This window comes from Prunus mume, linkage group LG2 (assembly GCF_029339155.1).
Source record: "Prunus mume cultivar Tortuosa linkage group LG2, ASM2933915v1, whole genome shotgun sequence".
NCBI classification, from domain to species: Eukaryota; Viridiplantae; Streptophyta; class Magnoliopsida; order Rosales; family Rosaceae; genus Prunus; species Prunus mume.
In genome coordinates, this window is record NC_142699.1 from 26,633,151 (window position 1) to 26,658,628 (window position 25,478).

A 25,478-nucleotide genomic window follows, 5' to 3' on the forward strand; every position below is an offset into this window, starting at 1 on the left:
TAATTAGACCATAATACGTTTTAAGAAATAATTTAAAAAAATAATAAGTATCAAAAAGATATTTTTTTTAAAGGATGGTATAAATAAATATGTAAATGTTTGGTGATGTGTTCAAGAAAAATATGATTATATTTGGTGGTAGTAGTACGATTATGTTTAGTGATATGATATATTGTTCATCTTATTTATATATATATATATAATTGTTGTATTAATAATTGACACAAATTAATGTGCTAATCATCTAATTATAAACTAGGAATGAGTAAAGAAAAGTAAATGAAATGAAACAAATTATATATGTGATTTAAGTGATATAATCCTAATCCTAAACTCTTATTTATACATAATTATATATATATGCGGGCCTAACGGGCCGGGCTTTTTGGGTGGGCGGGCTTTCTTGGGCTTAATCGGGCGGGCCTATGGGCGGGCAGAAGCCTGCCGGCCCAGGGGCGGGCCATCTCAAAGCCCATAACGGGCGGGCGGCTTTTTCCAATGGGCGGCGGGCCCCATCGCCCATGAGCCCGCGGGCCAAATGATGAGGCCTAGACCCAACCCAAGTCTCGTCTATATAATAATAAAAAGTGGAATTTTTATCACTAATTATTAGAGCATCTCCAGCGCTCTTGGGCGAGGAAAAGGCGCCGCGCGCCCGAAGTTCGATCCAGCGAGGGCGGGCCCGATTTGGTGGCGGGTCCCACGAGCCCGAGAAGCCCAAGGGCAAGTCTTGCCCGGCTGAAGCCGAGTTAGTGGCGTCGTGGCGTCGACCAGCAGCTCAACGGCGGGTGCCACGTGGCGCGCCGGGGACTCTCCGATTGAATTTTTCCAGACATCCGACGGTCCTCGTTTTTTTGGCTAAAAAAATTGCAAAAAAAATCGAAAAAAATCTGAATTTTTTTTTAAAAAATACCCAAAAATTCTGTATTTTTTCTCTATAAATACCTAACCATTGTATTTACTTTCCACACTAAAATCTTCATACAATTTCTTCTCCATCCCATATTTTTTACTCTTTACTCACATTATTCACTTTCCACACCAATTCTTCATACAAACTTTTCTCCTTCCAATTTTTTTGTTCATCTCCACTCACATTTTTCACTTCCACACCAATTCTCCATACAAACTCTTCTCCTTCAAATATTTTTTACTCTCTTTCTACTACTTTCCATTTGTATAAAAAAACAAATGGCATCTTCTATTGAAGTCGGAGGCTCGTGGTCAACGAATGAAGATATTGCGTTGTGTCAATCTTGGGTGAACATTAGTCATGACCCTATCACGGGTAATGAGATGAAGTTTCATCACATGTGGAGCAAAATTCATGGAGAATTTTGTCAAAGATCGGGTTCTATTCGGACCGAAATGGCGTTGTCTAGTAGATGGAAACTTCTTAATAAAGAGTTAGGGAAATGGAGAAATGCCTTGACAAAAGCAAAGGCGAACATTCAAAGCGGTCAAAATTTAACCGATGAGGTAAAATATTTATAATTGCCATTTTAATCAATTCAATGTCACTTTTTTTTTCATATTCTATTTGTTTTTCTTGCATAATTTCTTTTTTCTTGGTGCACCTTTAATTTGTCTATATTTTCTTGCATAATCAATTTTATTTTTGCATTTCAAAATAGTTTATATTTTCTTGCATAATAATTTTTGTTTCTTGCACTTCCAATTATTTATTTTTAATAGATGGTACAAGCACAAATGTGGTTCGGTGCCATGGGGCAAGGCAAAAAAAGTTTCGTGCATTTCCAATGTTGGGAAATTGTGAAGGATTGTTCGAGATTCAAAATTATTCCCACCGGTCCGCCGGTTGTGATGAATGAGACGCCACTCCACGATTCAACATCAACCGATTCTCCATTGGACTCCCCAATGGAAACGGAGTCACCATTTGTGCCACGTCCGCCAAGACCTATTGGGAGAAAGGCGGCAAAGGCCAAGAGAGGGGCCACTTCGACCAATGATTATGTACAATTATTGGAGCATATAGCTAAGAGCGCCTCACTAAGAATGGAGAGAGACTTGAAAAGAGATGAAATGGACAAGGCACGAGAGGAAGCATTTGTTCTCCAACAACAAATGGCACAAGAAAAAGACATAGAGGATAGAGAGATTAAAATCATGGCTATGGATACGAGCCATATGTCTCCCGAAACAAAGGCTTATTGGAAGCAACGAAGAAGAGATGTCATGAGGAAAAAACTTTTCAATGACGACGGACCTAGCAATACGGATTGGTTAAATGATGAAAACCATTAGGAAGCAATTGAAACACCTTTGCCATATGTTGTATTGTTGTATTGTTGTATTATCCTTTAAGTTGTTGTATTGTTGTATTATCCTTTAAGTTGTTGTATTGTTGTATTATCCTTTAAGTTGTTGTATTGTTGTATTTTCCTTTCATTTGTTGTATTGTTCCCTTATCCTTTAATTTGTTGTATTGTTCCCTTTTTATTCAATCAAAAAAGCATGAAATTAAATGACTATTTATTAAAAACATTTGAGCATCAAAACAAATATTAATTCAAAAAAACCTTCATTGATTGCAAACAACACACAAAACAAACCATACATAAAAGCATAATAATAAAAAGCCTAATTCCAAAAAAAAAACCACACACAAAATGAAGCATAATTAAAAACAAGGCATAATTCCAAACAAAGCACTAATCTTGACTTCATCCATTGTGATTGCCTTTCATCTCCCACAAGTGCTCGATCAAGTCACGTTGACGTATCTCGTGAACATATGAAGATTGCATTTCTTGATACCGATCAATCATGGGGTTGTTGAATTGACCATCCCGAAGTATTGGTTCGGGCTCCAGTGGTAGTCCATTTGGTCCAATCGGCCTTTCATATATTCTTGTCAACGATGTGTTCATTGGATCGGGTTCAAACACCTCTTGAGCATCATAGTCATACTCATCCTCCACAATCATGTTGTGAAGGATGATGCAAGTCATCATAATACTCCGCAGCACCTCCTCATCTAGCATCCGAGCAGCACCTCTAATAATTGCCCAACGAGCTTGCAAGATACCGAAACACCTCTCCACGTCTTTCCTGTAACCTTCTTGAAAGGAAGCAAAGTTTCTTTCCTTCTCGGATTGGGGATTCGGAACTGTTTTCACGAATGTCGTCCACCTAGGATAAATTCCGTCGGAAAGGTAGTACGCACGAGTAAGCGGTATTGTTGATTTGGTACGTGACTGGGGAATGACCTCGCGATACCTCATCGAACACTGGGGATTGACCAAGGACATTGAGGTCATTCTGAGAACCGGCAACCCCGAAGAAGGCATGCCAAACCCAACAATCGAATGAAGCTACGGCCTCCAAAATTATACTTTTTTGGCCCTTCCGATTCCCGTACTCCCCTTGCCAAGCGATGGATTCTTCCACCGCCTGCATACAATCGATGCTTCCAATCATTCCTGGAAACCTCGGGCCTCGCCTTTTTGTAGAAGCCGTTGCAGGTCTCTTGGCGTTGGTTTGCGAAGGTACTCCCTCGTGTACAAATTTTCCACTGCATCACAAAATCTCACCAAGCACTCTAGGACAGTAGATTTTCCCATCCTTGCAATCTCATCCACCTGCTCTGCAGATGCCCCATAAGCAAGCATCCGCAAAGCAGCTATCGATTTTTGCTCCGGGATAAGACCTACAGCTCCAACAGCATCATGCTTTTGAATGAAGTATGTGTCGTAATTACAAATATCATGCATGATTTTTTGGAACAAATGTGGTTGCATTCTATATCTTTCTCGAAACTTAGAAGCAGGATATAACGGATTTGGGATAAAATAATCCTCCATGAGATTCTTACCCCGAGACTCCCTATGTCTGTCCACATTCGGGGCACGAGGACGACGGTTTTGCCTTGATTGATCCATCATACACACCGCTGCTGCAAGCAGTAGTTCCTCTTCTTCATCGGCTTCCCGATCTTCTTCAGCACGTCTACGCCTTGTTTCTTCCCTTTGTTTCTGTTGCCTCTCCAACACCCTCAACAAGTTTGACATTGAGAGTAGAATGTGTTTTCTACAATCTGAGAAATGAAGGAATAGATAAGAGATGGTGTGAGGGGTTTGAAAATCAGGTATAGTTTATAGACGGATTTAGAAGATTGAGATGACACGTGGCACAATTTGAGAGGATGAAAATCTTATCAAAAATCTGAGATTAAATTTTTAAAAAATATCTGAAAATGTTATCTGACATTTGACACGTGGCACAATTGTAGAGGGTGAAAATCTTATCTAAAATCTGAGATTAAAATTTTTTAAAAATATCTGAAAATGTTATCTAACATTTGACACATGGCACAATTTTAAAAGGAATTTTCTTTGAATAATTTTTATTAAAATCTAAAATACTGAAAATTAACTACGAAACTTTAAATGCCGTTTTGGAAGGCCAAACGACCTCAAAATGCCAAAATCCATCATACATCACAGCAAAGCTGTGAGTTTGACTCGTGGCGTCGTTCCCTTTCCGAAATGGTATTTTGCGTCCTAATCGGAGCTCGGACGACAAATCTGCAAATTCCCACTACGTCCTTTTTCTAACTCAAGCGATAAAATCTGACATTTGTTCTACATCAGACGTGGCACAATTTTAGAGGGTGAAAATCTTATCCGAAAATTTAATTACAAAAGATTATCAAAATTAATGGTTTAAACTATAAAAAAATTGAAAATAAAGTACAATGAATAGTAATTGCCTTAGACTTGCCCTAGACTTTGCCCTTGTGGGTGGAACCACAAATGCAAAGGCTGACACTATTCACGTGAATAGTAACAGCCCTTGCTTGCCCTTGCCCTAGACTTTGCCCTTGTGGGTGGAGATGCTCTTAACCCATCTCAATTTGGTACTTTTGAAAATTGTTGGGTACTAGAAACTTTTCCAACTTTTGAGGTATCCTTAATTTAAATTAATTTTTATATCTAAACTTTTAAATTAGATCGATTTGGTACTCAAATTATAGCTTCGTTGCTCAAATTAGGGAAGAGATGAATATGTTTTGAAGAGTTATTAAAACACTTCTACTCATTTGCTATGACAAAAGGCAATGGCAAGTAAGGCTAGTTATTGTTCACATAAATAGTATCTGCTGTAGCATTTTTTTTTTTGGTGCTTTTTCATCCATTGTCATGATAACCCAAGGGCAATTACTATTCACATGGGATTAATTTGAATTATATGTATGAGATTAATAAATAAAATATTGCTAGGTATGTGTTATAAAAAAAAATTCTTACTTTTTTTTGTAATTTTTTTCAATTTTTTTTATAAAAAATTTTATTCGTTGACATCAGAGCCCTCAGGCTGATCTAGCCTTCGAGCTTGTCCAGACTTGGTGGAGCCCACATCCTACTTGGTAGGGATGACAACGAATCAAGTAGGAGCCGAGTATGACAATACCATCTCTGTCCTCAATTTTATCAAGTCTTCTTCTCAATTTTTCTTCACTTTCTTCCATTCAATCCTCTTTGGTGAAATCTCCCCAACCCAAGCATATAGGAGCAGAGCTTTTTGGGGTTCCAAGACTTTCCTGCGGCTGGACTCCTCTATTTGCATGAGGCGCCTCTTACTTTTCCTTCTTGTTTTCCCACTGTTTGTGCCCAATAAATCACGGTCATAAACTAACCGAAGGGATTTCCTCTCGGCCCTGACACTGCTCATAAACTGAAACGGCCACGTTTAGTTAGACATTTTGCCTTCCTAAAAACAAAAGAAAGGATGCGAAGGCAAAATCCTCTCGCCTCACGACCGCGGTATTATGGGCCGAGGCCGAAGGCTGTAAGAGACACGGTCGAAGATACTATGGTTAAATCGCCACGTGGCCTCAGGGTCCCACGCCCCATTTAATGAAGTAATGCATCTGACTATCGCAGCAAATCCATTGGTCGCAAGAAGCATTTAATACACGAAGGAAGAGGGAAGTGACTGAAGTCGGGATTTGGTAGCAGGAATCGAGTGATTAAGCGCAAACATTCTCATAAGTATTCTTACAACTTGAGGTCAGATCACCAACCATCAGACCAGGGCCTTAAATGCGTTCCCACGGCCAAGGGCGCAGAACCCATGATCAGGGCGGTGGCCAAGATTTGCCGAGATTTATGGGGGTCACACCACCATGCTTCACGATCCCAAATGCCAATTTGACTACCCACTTGCCTCGATCAGACTCCACCATACAGATCTTTTTCAAGCCTTGATTGTCCCTCCAGGACTCCCCCTATAAATACTAAGCTTAAGACTAAGTTCAAAGGGTCCAACACCAAACCAAAAGCTTCCCACGGAGCAACTTATATTTTCCTGCAATGCACTTTCAATACCTTTAATTGCTTTCCTAGGAGTAGTGGTAGATTGTAAGGAAAATTCATTCATCAATATATCATACGACCCTTGATTTTCAAGGCGCCGGAGCACCATCCCTGTTATCGTCTCATTCACCCCATATATCATACGATCGTCGCTCTCTGAGCAACGCGCCGGAGCACCGCCTAAAACCCACCACCAACACCACCATTAAACGGCCTTGTAACTCAGGCCGTGAACCTGACGGCCGAGATAAGTTCCTTTCTCGGTCACAATCGTTTGATTAGAAGTCCAACTCAAAACAGGCGCATCACTTAACCATATTCTACTCGAACCTCATCACCATCTCGACGCCTTACGGTGAGCCGTCTTTGGCACGCCGCGCACAACCGCACATCCAAAAGAAGGACGTCACTTGTTCACGCACATCCCCTTGGCCCGGAGCACTAGACCGTGAGATTTGCGCACGCAACACCCACCATAGAGCGGCTTGTAAGTTTGCCTTGGTTTCGTCAAGCTGCTGGAACAGCCTATCTGCATAGATTTGCTTTAGTTTTGACAAGGTGCTGAATATTTTGACTGATGTGGGATATTTCTAGGTGTTGTAGGCCATTGGATATTTTCCTAAGGTATTGGGTTTTCTCTATCATACTTACCCATATGTTTAGGCTCAAGAAATGAGCTTGAGTTTTGGTGCTCCCAAGCAGCCCAAAACTTCCATTGGTGCTCCCAAGCAGCCCAAAACTTCCATTTTTTGGACCATCAATGGGCCTCTTGAATACTCGTAACCATCCATACCACAACCTGCTCAGCAAGCCCTAGGCATTCGTGTGACTTGGGCCCACTTAAACTTGTAGCGTAGCTTGGTACTAAGATAAAGGTTTTTCACTTGGCATTGCATGTTATTTGACGTGCTTGTGCTTGAATTTTGTCATATTGTAATGGGTTATGGCCAGGCCAAATGACACTCAACGAGATAATAAGCGAGGGTTCATAGAGCCAGTATATTTTACGGGCTTGTTACCACTTTTCTGTGTGGCATGTTGCGTATTTGCTTCGTGTGGCACGTGTGCAAGCGCATATGACAAACTCTTGCGTACCCAAGTCAGGTTTTCTCTCAGTAAGGTGTCGTACTGGGCCAGGAATATATCTGGGCCCAACCTTGGATTTTTTGGGCCTAAAAATTTCCAAAGAAGATTAGGAAGAATTAAGAAAGGGAGGTTAACTTAGGGTTAAACATAAATATTATAATTCTATATTTATTTATTTAAATATAAACATATATATTTTCGGGTCAGGTTCAGGGATGGGGACTCCAAAACCATCCCCTCCCCACACCCATCCGGGATTTTTCAAGTTCGAGGATCCTCATACCCAATACCAGTTTGGCCTCGAAATCTCCCCTCATTAGGGTCGAGGACCCGCCCCTATGGGAATTTTTGCCATCCCTACAAATCGGGATAGAATTCATTAGTTGAGAGGTTTTTTCAATCCAGAGGGCAAAAGGCCATGAGTGGAAATGCTCTTAGGATCTTTCAAGTCATGTAAAAATAAGAGTAGGTCACATGCATCAAATGCCATCAATTCTTTGTTTTTGTAAAAGTTAGAAAAGAGTATCTCCCAACGATGGTTTAGGATTAAATGAATTTGGAGTAGAATTGTTGGTTAGAGAAACTTACTTGAGGCTGGGACTCATTATTCCTCCAACGGAAATTAGGATGATTTCTTGTTGCTGGATTGTAGGTCTCAGAAAAAGAAGAATATGCCTTTTGATAATTTCCTATGATTGCACACCGTTCTTCATAAGCTCATTTCATCTCGTGTAACAGATGACAATTTTTAGTGCAGCGACCAATCTCATAACAAACATCACAAACCTAATTAATATTGGTGGAATAAACATGTTGAGGTGCATTAGATATTTAGATTTTTAAAGCAACTGCCTCTTTGGCCAAATTCTCATATTTTAATTTCAAATAATCTTCCTCCTTTTAATTGAAAATTCCCTTTACTAACAGAAGAGGAAGTAGACTTAGAGCGATTAGTACTTTCAAATGGACTAGGAGTGGTCCACTGATTAGATTTTTCATAAATTTCATCAAGAAAATTTAAATGAAATCCTTATTCACGTAAATAGTATCTGGCCTAGCAATGATTTTTGTGCTTTTCCACCCATTGCCATGGCAACCCAAGGACAATTACTATTCACATGGGATTAATTTGAATTATATGTATGAGACTAATGAATAAAAAATTAATAGGTATGATATTTTTTTTGTAATATTTTAGAATTTTTTTCGATATTTTATAAAAAAATTTATTCGCGAACGTCAGTGCTCTTAGTCAACACTCGAGCTGATCTAGCCTTCGGGCCTGCCTAGTCTGGGTGAATCCTATCAGGGCTAGAATTCATTGGTGGAGAGGTTTTTTCAGCCTAGGATGGCAAAAGGCCATGAGTGGAAATGCTCTTAGGATCTTTCGAGTCCGATAAAAATAAGAGTAGGTCACATGCATCAAATGCCATCAATTTTTTGTTTTTGTAAAAGTTAGAAAAGAGGAGGGTTTTTTTCTTACACACACTACCAAAATGTTATGGAATTTGAACATGAGACTACCCCATCGTCCAAATACCATCAGACTTGACCAGACAAGCATACTTTTCTTAATAAATATCAAGATTTAAAGTTCAAAACAAAACTCACAACTACAAGTCTAGGTCTTCTTCTCTTGTTCAAAACAAGTCTAGGTCTAGAAACTCAAAATTAGCCATCATTTACTTTTCTTTCTTTCCTTTTTCCTTTTGTTTTGTTTTGTTTTGTTTTGTTTTTGTTTTGTTTTTTTGTTTTTCTTTTTGTAGATGTGATGTGGAATGTCACTTTGATGCATTGTAAATAGTTTGGGTACCAAATTATTATGGATGACAAAAATAGGACTCTAGAGCTAAAAAAAGTTCTTAAGCATAGGACTCTAGTTATTAGACCATGAATTCTATGGGCCAAAATGTTGTTTTTGATGTAAAAGTAAGAACAAGACATCTATCTAACATTGGAACAGAACGAACAAAATAGAGGCAACCAAATGCTATTCTTTGTGATTTTTTTATTTTTAAAAAAGGATTGAAATTCAAGTCTTATTAAACTATTTGGGCACACTGTTTTTCTTTCTTTTTTTTCTTCCTTTTTTTTTTTTTTTTTTTTTCCTTCTTATAAATAGCAACACTTTTCATGCTTTTATTTTAAGGAGTGATGGTCGATATGGAAAGCAGCTAGATACATTATGGTATATCCCCAACATAATCATTTGTCTTTCTTACCAAAAAAAAAAACAGAATCATTTCTAACAGAAAATCATCAGATATGCCTTACGTACTCATTTGTGTTTTTCTTATAGAATCAGCATTTTGTGCGGCGCAAATGGACATGCGATGTGGTTACAAAATCATAGTTTCAATGTGTCATCAAAACTTGTGGCCGGCAAAAGATACAACTGTATCTTCTTTGGCATTTTAATTCCACATTGTGTTTCAAAGCCCCCAAAACAAAAATTCGGTGATTACAACAATGAAATGGAGTGCTTGCCAAGAAGAGAGCAATAATACATGTTTGGCAATCTTTGTCAGCACTCGAAACTCAGAAGGGCCAAGTGACGACAAACAGGTAATCCATGTTGACATCCTATAGCCTGTCAACCTAATGAATCCAACTAAAAAGGTAGCTAAGCTAAGCTTCATGGTGCATTGGATTCATGAAAACATTTGCCTGGCTCATGTCTGTTTTAGGTAAGGCATTTTGCAGTTTCCTTCAATAGCCTCCAATGAATATGACAATTTGAGAGCTTGGGAAGCAAACACAGAAGTCAGAACAAAACAATAACAACACTGAGAAAGAATCATTGGGCCTCCTAAATGGGCTTTTCAGCTCAAAGACTTTGTTTGTCGGGCTCCTCTTTGTTTATTTTCTATGAAGTTTGCTGTTATTATTTGGGCCTAGCCTAATCTTACCTAGGTCCAAATCCTAAGAGCTTTATAATTTACCTTTTTCCCATACAAAAGCTGGAAATTGTACATAAAATATCGGTTAAATTGACGAATATTCTTAATTATTTGAACTATGAAGTCCCTTACAATTTTAAGAGTAGAGCATTTAATCCAACAATTACGTCTAAACTTAAGCCTTCCTCTCAGTTGAATTGAAGTACAAAACGAAAATCATCGAATGGAGAACGTAAGTGATGAATACATGGCTACACAACATACAAAGATAAAATTAAATCCATCCACACTTTGAGCTAAAAAGAAGGATGACCACAACCCATTGATATGGTAGGGTAACATGCAAATCTATCCTCCCATACCCAAACTCCAATATACCTAGTAATTTTTTTATTGGAATGCTTATTTGGCAGAGAGAGAGAGAGAGAGAGAGTAAAAAAAAAAGATGGGCAAATGGTGTTACACGTTTGTCAGCAAGAAAACTTGTTTGTGCAACATAACACAGAGAAAAACAAAAGGCCTCCAGAATCCATAAAAGCTACAAGGATATCCTAGCTCAACTGAGATAGCCTTCTTCCTTCCCGTCCCAGGATAACATTAATTAATTAACAAACACTTCCTGCCAAAAGGCTCACTCCACAAGATCTGATCTGCATTTTGCAACCTCAGCCTTATCTTAAATATGAAATGGATGTTGAAGTGGCGATTTTAACCCATAATGAGCATGCAATTTGCACAAAAAATGGAAATATTTTGTTGGGTTTAACCTTGTGAAAACAAAATCGTTGGTTATTCTCTTAAGGATGTGATATAGACACTCCATTCACATATAAAAAATGTAAGAAGTTTAAGTAATTCTATTGGCATATACTGCAACCTTGGGTTATTTACCGAAGGCCAAAACCACTGCCAAGTTACTTCAATATAGGCAAAATAGTCAAAGACTCAAGGGACAAGTATTACACTTTACAAAGTCAAGTAGTAAAAAGAAAAGAAAAGAATGCAAACCAAAGTAATTAATATAAAAACCCAAAAGGGCAAAGACCGAAGACTAGAGGAGGGGATAAGCGGGTGGTGAACCGTGAATGAGTGAGAAACCCTGTAAGGAAAAAACAGACACAGAGAGAGAGAGAGAGAGAGAGAATCCATACACAGTAAACTGTACGTTACCTTGTTTTAAACTTGGGTGGGTGTGAGAAAACGCAAACATATATACATACAGACAGCTGTGGATACTCTGGGGCTTTGGTGGTAGGGTCAAGGTTATCCCCACGAGAAAAATCCATAGCTATTAGCTACTCCTTTATAACTCTCCCGCCTTCACTTCTACTTGAATCTCAACCTATTTGCAGCAGAGCAGACCCAGTCAAGTGACCCACCTCACCATGTCTTTCCTTTTTACAATTTAGAGAGAAGAACAAATATTCACTGCCAAAAAAGTAGAGAGAGAAAGTAGTGGTAGTGGTAGTGGCTGATGAAGTAGTCGAGGCAGAGGGCTTGTGGTGGAGCTGCCTCTCTGGAAATGGACACCCCGGAGAGGAACCAGATCGGCACTTCCAAAGCCAAATTTGAGGTCAGCCTTTGTGCCCATTTTCTTGTTCTCCTTGTTCTTGTTGTTTTTTCTTTCTTTCAAATTTTAATGTTGTTGCTGAATTGGGTTTTGTTTTGTTTCTGAAGTTTTTGCCTTGGTATTTCTCAATCTTGTGCAGTTTTGAGAAGGTTCTAGGCATTATATATACATACACACACACACATATATATATATATATATTTAAGGTTGTTGCTGAATTGGGTTTGTTTTGTTTTTGAGTTTTTTTGCCTCGGTTTTAAAACAAACTTTTAAGGTTGTTGCTCAATTGGTTTTTTTTTTGTTTTTGAGTTTTTTTGCCTTGGTGTTTCTCAAGCTTGTGCATTTTTGAGAAGGCTAACTGAGGCATATTTTTTTCCTTCTTTCTGGTTCATGGGGTGTTGCTCTGCATCACTGCATGTGGTTTAATCTTTGATTCTCAGCTGGATCAGGACTCGTATATATTTTTTTATGTGGTCAATTGGATGTCCTTAGAAAGAATACAGTGATAATTCGTTTTAGATAATTTGTTGTCCGCTTTTCCTCTTTTCATTTTGTTTTGGAAAATTGGTTTGCTTTATGTGGGTTTTGGTATCTTGTGATTTAGATCTCAAATTGAGCTCAATTGTCACTAATTGGCTTCAGCAAGTCTCTTGTAAGATGATTTGTTTAGAAAGCTTATTTTGAGACTTGAGACTGTTGTTCAGGCCTAATTTGTATCAATTTTACCTTTTTTGTTTGTAAACAGAAGTAATGGAATTTATTTTCAAATGTTTTTCTTTCATTTAAGATTCAATATATTGCTAACACAATTTCTTTTAGAGCCACTTTTTTTTAATAAAATTTTATAAAAGATTTTTGAGCCATTTATTACTTCATTCTATGTTACAAGAGGCCATAAAACCAGACTCAGAAAAGTTATTAACAGATCTGATATATGCATCTTCATGAAATTTGCAGATAATGATTGTAGAGCATTCATTTTTGCCAGATTTTGTGGTCAACTATTTGCTTGATAGGTGTATGTTTGTTTTTCCTATTCTCCTATTGTTGATGCTTGAGGATATGCGGATGGTTCTTTTACTTTCTTGGTGGTGCAATAGAGTTTATATATTAATTTTGTATTGAAAACCCGTTTCATTTTAATTTCTATTTAGTCCAGATTTTATGTTCCTATTGCTGTGTGTATGTAAATATTTTAATTAAGAAGAATTGTGTTCCTCATGTGCAGGATTCTCCTGTCTTTAACTACATCAATAGTCTTTCTTCTATCAAGCCAGTTAAGTCTGTACACATTACTCAGACGTTCAGCTCACTCAGTTTTGCATCCCTTCCATCTGTTTTCACTTCTCCCCATGTCATTGCTCACAAGGAATCCAGATTCCTTAGGAGGTAATTCACTGCTGTATTTCTTTGTACCTTTTGTTTTTACCTTATTCTTTGAGTAAATTATACTTTTTTTTGTTTTCAGGCATTACACTTCAGATCAGTCAAAACCCGAGTCCTCTCTGGAAAGTGGAAATAAAGTCTCTGCAAATGAAGATGCAGCTCAACTTTATATTAACTCAGAAAAGCTACGCGAAGATTGTGTTCCAGAGGTTTCTACAGGAGAAGATTCTGTAGAGCCATCTAGTGAACACTCAAAGTTTGTAATTGAGCTACCACGGAATTTGAAATATGACTGGTAGCCCTGACTGTCGCCCAACAACTCGTTCTGGTACTGAGGCACATTGTGAGTTGGAAGTGGCCGACTTGTCCGCTCCACTTGTTCCATATGTTCAAAAGACCTATGAAGAAGGTTCATCCAATGATGAAGCACATCTACAGGTTATATGCCAGACTGTGCAAAGAAAATAAGGGACAGGCTGTGATTGGGAGAGTTTGATTTCTGATGCTGCTGACCTGTTAATTTTTGATTCCCCCAATGGCACCGAGGCTTTCAAGGGGCTGATGCAGAATTCTCTGGACCCTGCAACAAGATTTTGTACTTCTCTTGCGCCGCAGCTCACGCAAAATGACGTTAATGATGAGCAAAACATGCAAGTCCTTGATATGGTTGGTTCTGGCGGACAACTTGAAACTGAATATCCTTCCTCTCAATATGGAGAAGCTAGTCAGCTGGAAAGAACAGAACAGATGGAGGACCATTTAAATAATTGTATGGTTAGCACTCAAAGTGAGAAAGAAGATAATAAAGAGGAAACACCCATGCAGTTCAGTTGAAAGGTACAGTATGCAACAAGGTTCCATCACCCACGTTTCAGTAACATTTGCATAGATATATAATGAATAAGTAGCCTACTCCTGTTCTGACCCAAAAAAAAAAAAAAGTAGCCTACTCCTGTAGGTTGTACGGTAAGAGTTGTACGTTTGTTTGTACTAATTTTATGTGTATTTTCTGGTTACCCTCGTGCAGAACATTTATGCCATCTTGATAGTCCTCTTTAATATCTATTTTCTCTTGCTGATTCTAAAGAGTTGTGACTTGTTTGTTTATATCGTTTTCATTGCCTTTTTATTTTACTTCTTCGGTTGTACTAATAGTGTTATCTCTGTTTGTGTATCAGCCTGCTGTTTTAAATTTGCAACGTGGCTTGAGAAGGCGCTGTCTGGATTTTGAGATGGCAGGAGCTCGCAGGAAGAGTTTAGATAATGTTTCAAACAGTAGTTCTAATATGCTATCTCAATCTGATGAAAAAATCACCACAAATGATAAGCAACTAGTTCCTATGAAACCCGGTGGTGAATCCTCACGGTGCATCTTACCTGGAATTGGTTTGCACTTAAATGCTTTTGCAAAAACCTCAACAGACTACAAAATCATTAAGTGTGAAAGTCTGGCTTATGGTAGGCAACTAAGTTTGCCCAACTCCACTGCCGACATTCATTCCCCCACCGGTGGTCAAGGACCTGGTCATGAATCTTTATCTTCAGCTTCTTCAGAAAGTGACATGGATGGCACTGAAAATGGGGTTCAGCTGGCGCACGATGCTTCCCAAGAACCTGCATTTTTAGCTAATGAAGAGTTCAACCAGAAGAGCCCCAAAAAGAAGAGGCATGTGCTGTTGACTAGATATTCTCCATTAAATTATTGTCCTGTTGATTTTCATTTTTCATGTAATTGGTTAGATTTTTTGTATATTTATCTATCATCTCATAATTTTCATTGGATTTGCAGGCGCAGGTTTGACCATGCTGTAGAAACTGAGTCTTGCAAACGTTGTAACTCTAAAAAATCGAAGTGTTTGAAACTGTAGGTTCATCTCCCTTTTAGTGAAGCCTAAAATTTTTGTTACGTCGCTTGCATTGAGATATATGCATCTGGTTGATTAGTCCATTAGAAGTCCTTGAGTTTATTATTTGACTCGTGATACTATTCATGTAGTTACTGTGAATGCTTTGCTGCTGGTGTCTACTGCATAGAACCATGTTCATGTCACGAATGCTTCAACAAGCCTATCCATGAAGATACTGTTCTTGCAACTCGTAAACAGATTGAGTCTCGCAACCCACTTGCATTTGCTCCGAAAGTGATTAGGAGCTCAGATTCTGTTCCTGAACTTGGGGTTAGAAAATAAGTCAACTCTTCTATGTTCTTTTTGCTAGTTGAACTGCAATCTAACCTGTAAAAGTTGTTTTCACTAGCAGGAGGAATCCAGCAAGACCCCAGCTTCTGCACGACATAAAAGAGGATGCAACTGCAAGAAATCAAGCTGCCTGAAAAAATACTGTGAATGCTATCAGGTTTTCCCCTCAGCATATTCTGTTTGCTTATAAAATCCTATTTAATCTTATTAACATTTGGTTTTCTTTTAAAGGGCGGTGTTGGATGCTCTATTAGCTGCAGATGTGAAGGCTGTAAAAACGCATTTGGTAGAAAGGATGGTGAGTGAAGTGCTATGCTTGACATGCCTTTGATTTCTTATCATCTTTACATTTGTTCCTATGAACTTCTTCAAGTGTGCTTGCTGATTAACTTTACATTTGCTCCTTATTCTTTTGGAATTCAGGATCTTTTATAGGAACAGAAGCTGAGCTATATGAGGAAGAAGCAGAAGCATGTGAAAAGAGTGTGGCTGAGAAACATCAACAGAAAATTGAAATTCAGAAAAATGAAGAGCAGCGCCTGGATTCTGCTCTTCCCACAACGCCTTTACGGCTTTCCAGGTTTAATTCTTAAACTATTTGTGGGTTGAGAAGTTGATGTTTCATTGTTATAACATCTCTAATGGTACAATTTGTGTTCCAGACAAATGGTTTCACTGCCATTTTCATCAAAGAACAAACCACCGCGATCTTCTGTTTTTAGCATTGGAGGATCCTCTTCTGGATTGTATACAAGCCAGAAACTCGGAAAACCAAATATTCTGCGACCCGAATCCAAGTTTGAGAGACATAGCCAAACTGTTCCAGAGGATGAAATACCGGAGATTCTTCAAGGAGATGGATCTCCTAGCACCGGCGTCAAGACTGCTTCTCCCAATAGTAAGAGGGTGTGCCCTCCTAATAGTGACTTTGGGCCATCACCTGGTCGAAGGACTGGTAGGAAATTAATTTTACAATCCATCCCTTTGTTTCCGTCTCTCACTTCCCAGCATTGAGAGCATTGCGATGGTCAGATTTTCGTTGCGGAAAGTAGAACAAAATCTTTTAGTTTGCTTAAGATAAGTTGTTTAGTTTCTTTCTGTATGTCATTTATTTAGTTTTGTGTACTTGTATAATAGTATGTGGTATGGTATCCTGCTCTCATAATACCCAACTCTTCCTTGTATAATATGGAGTTTCAATCTATAGTCCATCTTTTCCCCCCCTTTTGTTTCCATGCTTCTCATCTTTCTCTGGCCACTTAACGAAATAGCATGTTTAAAAAAATTCTTGATCCTTTTAGTATAAGATTTTCCCTTAAATTGGCTTTACTTGAATTCTCTGATCTTGCTCAACCACTGCCCTGAAAGATAAAAGGACAAATCTTTTGACGAACCATTTCATTTCACCAAGGATATGGGATTATGAGATGGAAACTTGGAAGGTGAATGTCTATTCGCACAAAAAAAAGAAGAAGAGTGATTTCCACATCCAAACTATAATTTAGGAAAGGCCAAAAACATTTGCTCAACGCATTCTACAATACTTCAAAATTGACTCTTAAGAAAGTGGATTGGATGAACATCCATGATTAAGTTGAATTTATGATTTGCGAGATAAAAGCATCTCCAATTGATATGTCAAAAGTGTCATATAGACATTTAACGGCTAGAAATAACATCTCGCATCACTTAAAGATGCTCTAAGTGGATTCCAGCCTATGTGAGACATGTTTTCTCTGTTGGAATGTCGAGCATCACTTTATATGATAATTTAATTGAGTACTAGAAAACATATAATTAAATTGCAAAGAAATAAAGTCATTTATGTCATAATAATGCACGTGTGCATTCGTGTATATGAATTTTGATACATCTTACACAGCTTTACACTTCACCAAATATGTCAAATTAAATTATTATTTTATTACATTTTAGTGTTGATTCATTTTTAAGTAAAAAGAAAAGAAAAGAAAAGAAAAAATAATAAAATATTCATTTGACATCTTGCTTTTGGGATGTCAAAAATAACATATCAACCTCCAGCCTTCATTCCACATAAGCTTTGACACATCGGTTGGAGTGATGTGAGATGTTATTTCTAGCTGTTAAATATCTATGTGGCACGTTTGACACATCTATTGGAGATGCTCTTAAGTGGATTCCAGCCTATGTGAGACATGTTTTCCTGCTTGAATGTCGAGCATCACTTTATATGATAGTTTAACTGAGTACTAGAAAACATATAATTAAATTGCAAAGAAATGGAAGTCTAGTACTCAGTTAGTATTTTTTTTGGGTTTGATTTCTGAATGCGAAACTTCTGCACAATCTGGGTTTTCTAAAGATTGAATGACAAAAACTCGTGGTTCAGCTTGGGGCGAAGACGTAGGGCAGAGTCGATGAGATGTGAAGACGTAGAGCAGAGGCGATGAGATGTGAAGGAGGAGGTGGAGGCTTCAAAACCCGTGGTTCAGCTTGGGTTTACAAAACCATCATACAATGGATTCTTATCCGGAGAAAAAAAAGAAGTCACAGCCAGTCCAACATGCAATTTAGATTCACCAAACAACGACTAGGACTATAATCCATTTTAATTGGAAAAGTCCAGTCCAGTGCAGCCCACCAAATGGGGGCTTATGTCATAATAACGCACGTATGCATTTGTGTATGTGAATTTTGGTACACTTGGTGGTTCTATTGCTGTAATTATGTTATGACCCATTTTAATATTTTTAATTAAGACCCAAAACCCATAAACAGATCTTTAATTATTTTTTGTCAACATATGTTTTTACAACCAACGACGTCGTTCATTTGAGAGTTTATATTACAGAAAGAAAAATGAGGTCTTCTTCTTCCTCAGAGCGCCGCTCCTTTTTCTTTTCCACCATCTCTCTTCTCTTCTGCATCTCTCTCTCTCTCTCTCTCTCGCCCCCTCCCTCCTCACACGCAGCGTCCAGTGTACCTCCTATATTTTCTTCTTCTTCTTCCTCCTCTCTCTCTCTCTCTCTCTCTCTCTCTCTCAATCTTTCCTTCTCTCTCTCTTTGGCTTCTGGCTTCAAGATTGAGCATACGCGTATCCGTTAGTCAAAGATCGTATCCGTTGACTCCAATACGTATCCAATGCGTATTGGAGCGTATCCGATGCTATCGTATCCGACTGCGTATCTGATACGGGACGGACTAGCAGCGTATCCATGTTCTTATGAAAACGCAATGTCGTTGTTTTTTGGATGGGGAAAACGATGTGTCTTTTATTTCACATTACAAACAATTTGGAAGGAAATTCATTATTCTTTCACAGCTCCCTTCTTCTTCCTCAAGCATTCTCTGTCCTTCTTCCTCATACCCATTCTCATTCTCTCTCTCTGTGCATTCTGATTCTGCACTCAAGATCACAGAAAATCTCAGAGTGAGGAACGGAGAAGAAATCTTCACGAACTCCTCCAGCAAATGCTTCATCGGGCATTGGATGCTGGTGATTATTCTGTTTTCTTTCTGACTAAAATGACTAATCAAGATTCTTAGGGTTTAGGAAAGATATGATTATATGTTTTTTATTTTATGAAATCTAGAGCTTGTATTTCTGAGGTCATGAATTCATTAGCATCATTAGCATTTCATACATGTCTTTATATTAGCATCATTAGCTTTTATGAAATCTGAGGAGCTTTTAGGTCTGCGACTTTTGTAACTCATATGTGTATGATCATTTTTGGGTATTGAAGTATTGATGATACTGATTCGAAGGTCACTTTTTGTTTGGGTCTGTTGGATGGTTGGATAACTTTATTTCTGAGCTTATTAGGTTTTGATGGCTCTTTTTCAGGTTACTTTCCGGGTGCAAAATTGCTTTTTCATCTGTTTTATTTTCGCTGATTCATTTTTCAGATTATATGTTGATTTAAGTCTAACTGATGGCCTTATGGTCTTCTTGCATATTGATAGGGTGAGAGCTTAGTGTGGGTTTTTATGGTAGGAAAGTGCATGGTTCTAGGCTGTCTAAAGAGTTGGAATATCTTGGAGAGTGTAGGCATATTTGGTTCCAAAGTTCAATTATGAGGTTTCTAGGATATCGATTCTTTACAGTTGATCACAAGGTTTCTAGGATATCTTTGCAGTTGATCATGAGGGGTCTAGGATATCTGTTCTATTCTACAATTTGTGCTCATTCATGCTTGAGAATGTTACTATTCTCTCTTCTATTTCCTTCTTGTTCATTTGATGGTTATCTGTCACGCATTTTACTTTCTGCACAATTTTGCTCCTTTTTTTGACTTGGGTGAGTTCCCTATCATTTTTCTGTTCTTCCTTTCTGTTTTTTGTTGTCACAAAGGGTTTTGTATTTCATGATTCTAGAATGATCCTGTGCATACTTTGGGTGCATGCTTTGATGTTGTGTGCATACTTTGGGTCACATAGGTTGGGGGAAAAAAGTGGGTAGAAAAAGTTAGAATAAGTAACATTTTCAATTGGTTATGTCTCATCAGTGCAAGATAATTTGCAAGAGCATTTGAATCTTACTTTATAATTGTAGTTGTCTGAGGTCAATGAATTCATTAGCATCATTAGCATTTCATACATGTCTTTAATATTAGCATCATTAGCATTTTATGAAATCTAGAGCTTGTAGTTGTCTGAGTCTTATAGGTCTGTGACTTTTGCTTACACCTAGCATATGTATGTATGATCTGTTTTTGGGTATTGAAGTATTGATGATACTGATTCGAAGGTCACTTTTTGTTTGGGTCTGTTGGAAATGGTTGGATAACTTTATTTCTGAGCATTATTAGGTTTTGATGGCTCTGTTTTCAGTAACTCGTGTCACTCTGATCTCCTTACTCTTAGGTTACTTTCCGGGTGCAAAATTGCTTTTTCATCTGTTTTATTTTCTCTTCAAAAATTGAGGAAACTTGGTTAGGTTATTTTAAACTGCGTCAAAATGTCAGGTACAACACTTATGTCATAGATGATGGATTTTCCTACAATTCACGGATAAAAAGCTGATGTGAATTTAAGAATGACTACAAGCTTTTGATAGATTTCTGATTTATGGGAAGTGAATTTCAAAAAGAAGACGCAATCATCTGGTTTCAGCTTATATTTCCAAGTCCTATTTCTAGATTTCATACAATAAAAACATATAATCATAATCTTTAAGAATCTTCATTTCTTATTCAGATTCATATCATTTTCTCCAAAAGACAGCTCTCATTCAAACAATTTTTATTATTATTTTAACTTTTATTATTTTATGATCAATGGGAAGAGGAAAAAATGCACTGTGAGTCTGTTTGGAAGTCGCCTTGGAGCCACTTCAAGTGGATCCACAGTGCCATATCTCTGTTCAAAATTGAGAAACTTGGTTAGGTTATTTTAAATGCGTCAAAATGTCAGGTACAACACTTATGTCATAGATGATGGATTTTCCTACAGTTCACGGATGAAAAGCTGATATGAATTTAAGAATGACTACAAGCTTTTGCTAGATTTCTGATCTATGGGAAGTTAATTTCAAAAGAAGAAGCAATCGTCAGTTTCAGCTTATATTTCCAAGTCCTATTTCTAGATTTCATATAATAAAAACATATAATCATAATCTTTAAGAATCTTCATTTCTTATTAAGATTCATATCATTTTCTCCAAAAGACAGCTCTCATTCAAACAATTTTTTTTTTTAACTTTTATTATTTTCTTATCAATGGGAAGAGGAAAAAATGCACTGTGAGTACACTTTGGAAGATGATCGGCATATCTCTGTTCAAAAATTGAGGAAACTTGGTCAGATTTTTGAACGAGATATGGCCAGCTGTGATCCACTTGAGGTGGCTCATTCATTCACAGTGCATTTTTTCCTCTTCCCATTGATAAGAAAATAATATAAAAAATATTGTTTGAATGAGAAGCTGTCTTTTGGAGAAAATGATATGAATCTTAATAAGAAATTAAGATTCTTAAAGATTATGATTATATGTTTTTATTGTATGAAATCTAGAAATATGACTTGGAAATATAAGCTGAAACCAGACGATTGTGACTTCTTTTTGAAATTCACTTCCCATAGATCAGAAATCTAGCAAAAGCTTGTAGTTATTCTTAAATTCATATCAGCTTTTCATCCGTGAATTGTAGGAAAATCCATCATCTATGACATAAGTGTTGTACCTGACATTTTGACACAGTTTAAAATAACCTAACCAAGTTTTCTCAATTTTTGAACAGAGATATGGCCAGCCTGTGGATCCACTTGAAGTGGCTCCAGTGCGCCCTCAGCTTCCAGCGTACTCACAGGTGCATTTTTTTTCCTCTTCCCATTGATCAGAAAATAATAATTAAAATATTTGTTTGAATGAAAGCTGTCTTTTGGAGAAAATGATATGAATCTTAATAAGAAATGAAGATTCTTAAAGATTATGATTATATGTTTTTATTGTATGAAATCTAGAAATAGGACTTGGAAATATAAGCTGAAACCAGATGATTGCGTGACTTCTTTTTGAAATTCACTTCCCATAGATCAGAAATCTAGCAAAAGCTTGTAGTCATTCTTAAATTCACATCAGCTTTTCATCCGTGAACTGTAGGAAAATCCATCATCTATGACATAAGTGTTGTACCTGACATTTTGACGCAGTTTAAAATAACCTAACCAAGTTTCCTCAATTTTTGAAGAGAGATATGGCCAGCCTGTGGATCCACTTGCAACATTCTATTTTGATTTTCAAGTTTCTGCTGTCCGTGAAGTTTTTCTTGAAAATAAAGTTAATGAGCTTTCTGAAGTTTGTGAGAGTCTTAAAGATGAAAGTGCTACAAAAGGTGTGGAGCTTGAACAAATGAAAGAAAGAGTTAGCTCCTTGGAAGGTGAAGTTGGTGGACTGATGGCCCAGCTGTCTGCATATGTTCCTGTTGTAGCCTCATTGAGAGAGAATGTAGCATCTCTTCAGCACAATGCCGTTCTTAGAACAAAGCTTCTTGTGGAAAGCAATCAACAATATAAGGTAATCTTTTCCCTCTTTTGAGAAACATTAATGATCATGATGATTCAGAAGTTACAATCTGAGCTAGGTAGTTGCTCCATTTTTGGTTTTGACAGCATGAACCCAAATTAATTGGCTTGAATTTCAAGGGAACCTTCAAGAACATAGAAGTGTATCTGTTTAGTGTGTGTTTTTGGCCAAATGGCATGGAGGAAATGTGTATCTAACTGCTATCATATATTCACATGAAATTCCAGTTAGTTCTGAGAGTCCTGTTTATATTAAACTTAAAACATTCTTGTTCTGGTGAAGGCCTTCACAACAGAAACATATTTGAGAAAACAAGTCTGCAAGTTGTCTTTAGTCTTAGTGCTAAAACTAATACTAAATTAACATGCTTGTGTCTGATTGCACCACTCTGACCATCGCCATTGCTAGCTGCTGCTCTTCTTCTTTCTTCTAATTAGCTTTTTGCTTCTAGGATATTGAACCACAAAATTATCTACATCAAAAGAGCTGTCAGGATTCCAGAGAAGATCGAAGCACATTGGTACCAGACGGAATTTCAGAATTGGAAAAAATGCAGACTATGATCAAAGAAGTTGAAAAGATGTTTGTAGAAGAAACAGAAAGGCTTGCAATTGAAGCAGTTGAAAAGGCAATGGTGGAAGAAATGGAAAGGCTTGCAACTCAGGAAAGTACAAAAAACAGCAACATCAAAGTGGAGGTTTCTGTGGAGATCGAAGAGCTAAAATCAGAAGGTATCTCACTTCAAGGAAAAGGCAGTAAAAGTGAAGAGCTGAAACTTGTGAATGAGTTTACTGATGAAAATCTCAAGTTGCAGAGGATGAAATCTGATAATGGGACTTCGATGAAAGATATTCCGCTTGATCATGTTTCAGATTGTTCATTTTATGGAAGAAGCGGGAGAGATAATGGTGGGGTGGATGATCAAATGCTTGAGTTATGGGAAACTGCTGAACAACACTGCCGTCAGGATCCAGTGACCAGTGAGATATAAAATCAGGCATCTGCACCAAGGGATGATGTGGCTTACCATCAGTTTGAAGATTTGCAGAAGATCATTCAAAATTCTTCTTCGGAAGTTCAGGCTGAGAAGGAGTTGGGCATTGACAAGCTAGAGGTGTCCCTTGATATTCAAGGGCCAAGTCATGAAGGCAAGAAGGAAAAGATATTGGAGAGACTTGCTTCTGATGCTCAGAAACTGATAAGTCTGCAAACAATTGCTCAAGATTTGAATAAGAAGATGGAGACAAACAAGAAGGGTAGAAAGGCAAATGGCACTGAATATGAAACAGTCAAGACACACTTGCATGAAGTTGAGGAGGCAGTTGTGCAGCTAGCAGAAATTAATGATCAATTGAAAAAGAATATCGAAGAGTCTCCGTTGAACGAGCAGACGTCCATGGAGTTGGAGGAGGCTGGAAATGTCCGGAGAGAGAGAATACTCGAACAGGCAAGTAAAGGGTCTGAGAATATTGGAAGGTTGCAGTTTGAGTTACAGAACATTCACTATATTTTGCTGAAATTGGAGGATGAAAACAAAAACAAAGGGAGGAATGGATTTTACGTAAGTAGAACAGGTGTTCTCCTGAAGGATTTTATTTACAGTGGCAGAAGTAGTGAGAGGCGCAAGAAGGCTCGTGTGTGTGGGTGTATGAGACCCTCCACAAATGGAGACTGAGGAAGTAACCACTTTAGAGGGAAGCATATTTTATTTGCTTTTAAGTTTTCATTCCATGAAATGGTCCTAATATTATTACCTTAGCAAATCATTTCTTGGATTAGTTGGTGAAAACTGAACTGTATTAGCTCAGATTTTCTGTAAGATTTAGGCTTGATCTAATCAAAATAAGATGCTTCCTTCTGCTTTTCATCTCATAATGAAGTGTAGAAACTACCTCATTTTTATTGGAGAAGCTCAAAATAATACAAGCTTTTTTTTTTATTCAATTCAAATGTTTTCCAATAAGATGGGAAATGGATAGAGTTGAATATTAACCGGATTTTTAACCAAGACCTTCTTGGGTGTGTATAACATCTGAAGCAGGAATTTAATGGATGCAATGCTTTATGATCCCCAATTTCAGATTTCTATACATATCTTTTTTACCAAATTATTATTATTTTTTAGAGTGGTGGTTCTGTTGGCATAATTCAATTCAACTGATCATATATTGGCAACGACAATAGGGAGAGACAAATGCTCTTACTCTTTGAAACAACACTTTATTTATAAAGAGTAACATTATTAACCCGAAGTACTCACCTCGCCTACCCACCTATCCACTCTAAAATATTTAGGGAAACCCATCTGCCAAAGTCTACAAAATATCACCATTGCCTCGCCCAGTGATCCCACCCTCATTGCATCCAAGTTTGAATCCAAATCCTCTCACAATTGATTAGATTAATTTAGTCTAAATTAGACCATCACTTGTATTTTAAATTAGACCATCACTTGTAAACCCCTTGAGTTGGGAGCTACCTTAGGCCTTAAGTTGGGGGGCCTGGTCATGAAGCAACACCAACACCCTTCTCGTATTTCATTTCATGGAGCACCCACTTAAAGTTGAGGGCTAGCTTTGGAATTGTGGCAGTGCTTCAGGCAGCCAATGTCTTTTTTCTTTATCCATAAATCGGGACTCTAAAATCGGCTACTGCCTTCAAAATTGGTGAAGCTGCAAAATAGCTTCCCAACACTTCAAACTGACATAGGGAACGGAACAAAACACATCTGCCGTTCAGCCTTTCTACATGTTTTGCCAGTCGACTTTAATTGTACCGATTGAATAAAGGAAAAAAAAATTTATAAAACAACAAGCGGAGTGATGCTATTTGGCCTGTACTTTTGGTACACATTACATGGTAGATCGAATAGGAATAATATAACAGACTGTAAAAAGCAGGATTCAAAGATAATCTCGGATTAAATATAATAAAAACTTAGTATTTGGATTAAAGCACAAAATTTCGGTCAAGCAACTTTCTTTTCCTC

At 37.6% G+C, this 25,478-nt stretch overlaps 1 long non-coding RNA gene and 2 pseudogenes across 3 annotated transcripts; all 3 read left to right on the top strand.

The window, feature by feature from the left end:
• The first annotated feature begins 789 nt into the window (after nt 1-789).
• LOC148919932 (uncharacterized) lies at nt 790-2,384 on the top strand. The gene is made up of 2 exons (XR_016123728.1): nt 790-1,479; nt 1,696-2,384. It is a non-coding gene; the product is annotated as an uncharacterized LOC148919932 (long non-coding RNA).
• Nucleotides 2,385-11,698: 9,314 nt separating this feature from the next.
• On the top strand, nt 11,699-16,705 carry LOC103324010 (protein tesmin/TSO1-like CXC 2; annotated as a pseudogene). The gene is made up of 10 exons (XR_016123814.1): nt 11,699-11,900; nt 13,126-13,286; nt 13,366-14,120; nt 14,462-14,949; nt 15,073-15,147; nt 15,280-15,460; nt 15,543-15,638; nt 15,713-15,779; nt 15,905-16,061; nt 16,144-16,705. The product of XR_016123814.1 is annotated as a protein tesmin/TSO1-like CXC 2 (transcript).
• A 4,494-nt stretch (nt 16,706-21,199) lies between these two features.
• Nucleotides 21,200-24,356, top strand: LOC148919933 (protein NETWORKED 1A-like; annotated as a pseudogene). The gene is made up of 4 exons (XR_016123555.1): nt 21,200-21,307; nt 21,705-21,773; nt 22,130-22,480; nt 22,941-24,356. The product of XR_016123555.1 is annotated as a protein NETWORKED 1A-like (transcript).
• The last annotated feature ends 1,122 nt before the right edge of the window (nt 24,357-25,478 follow it).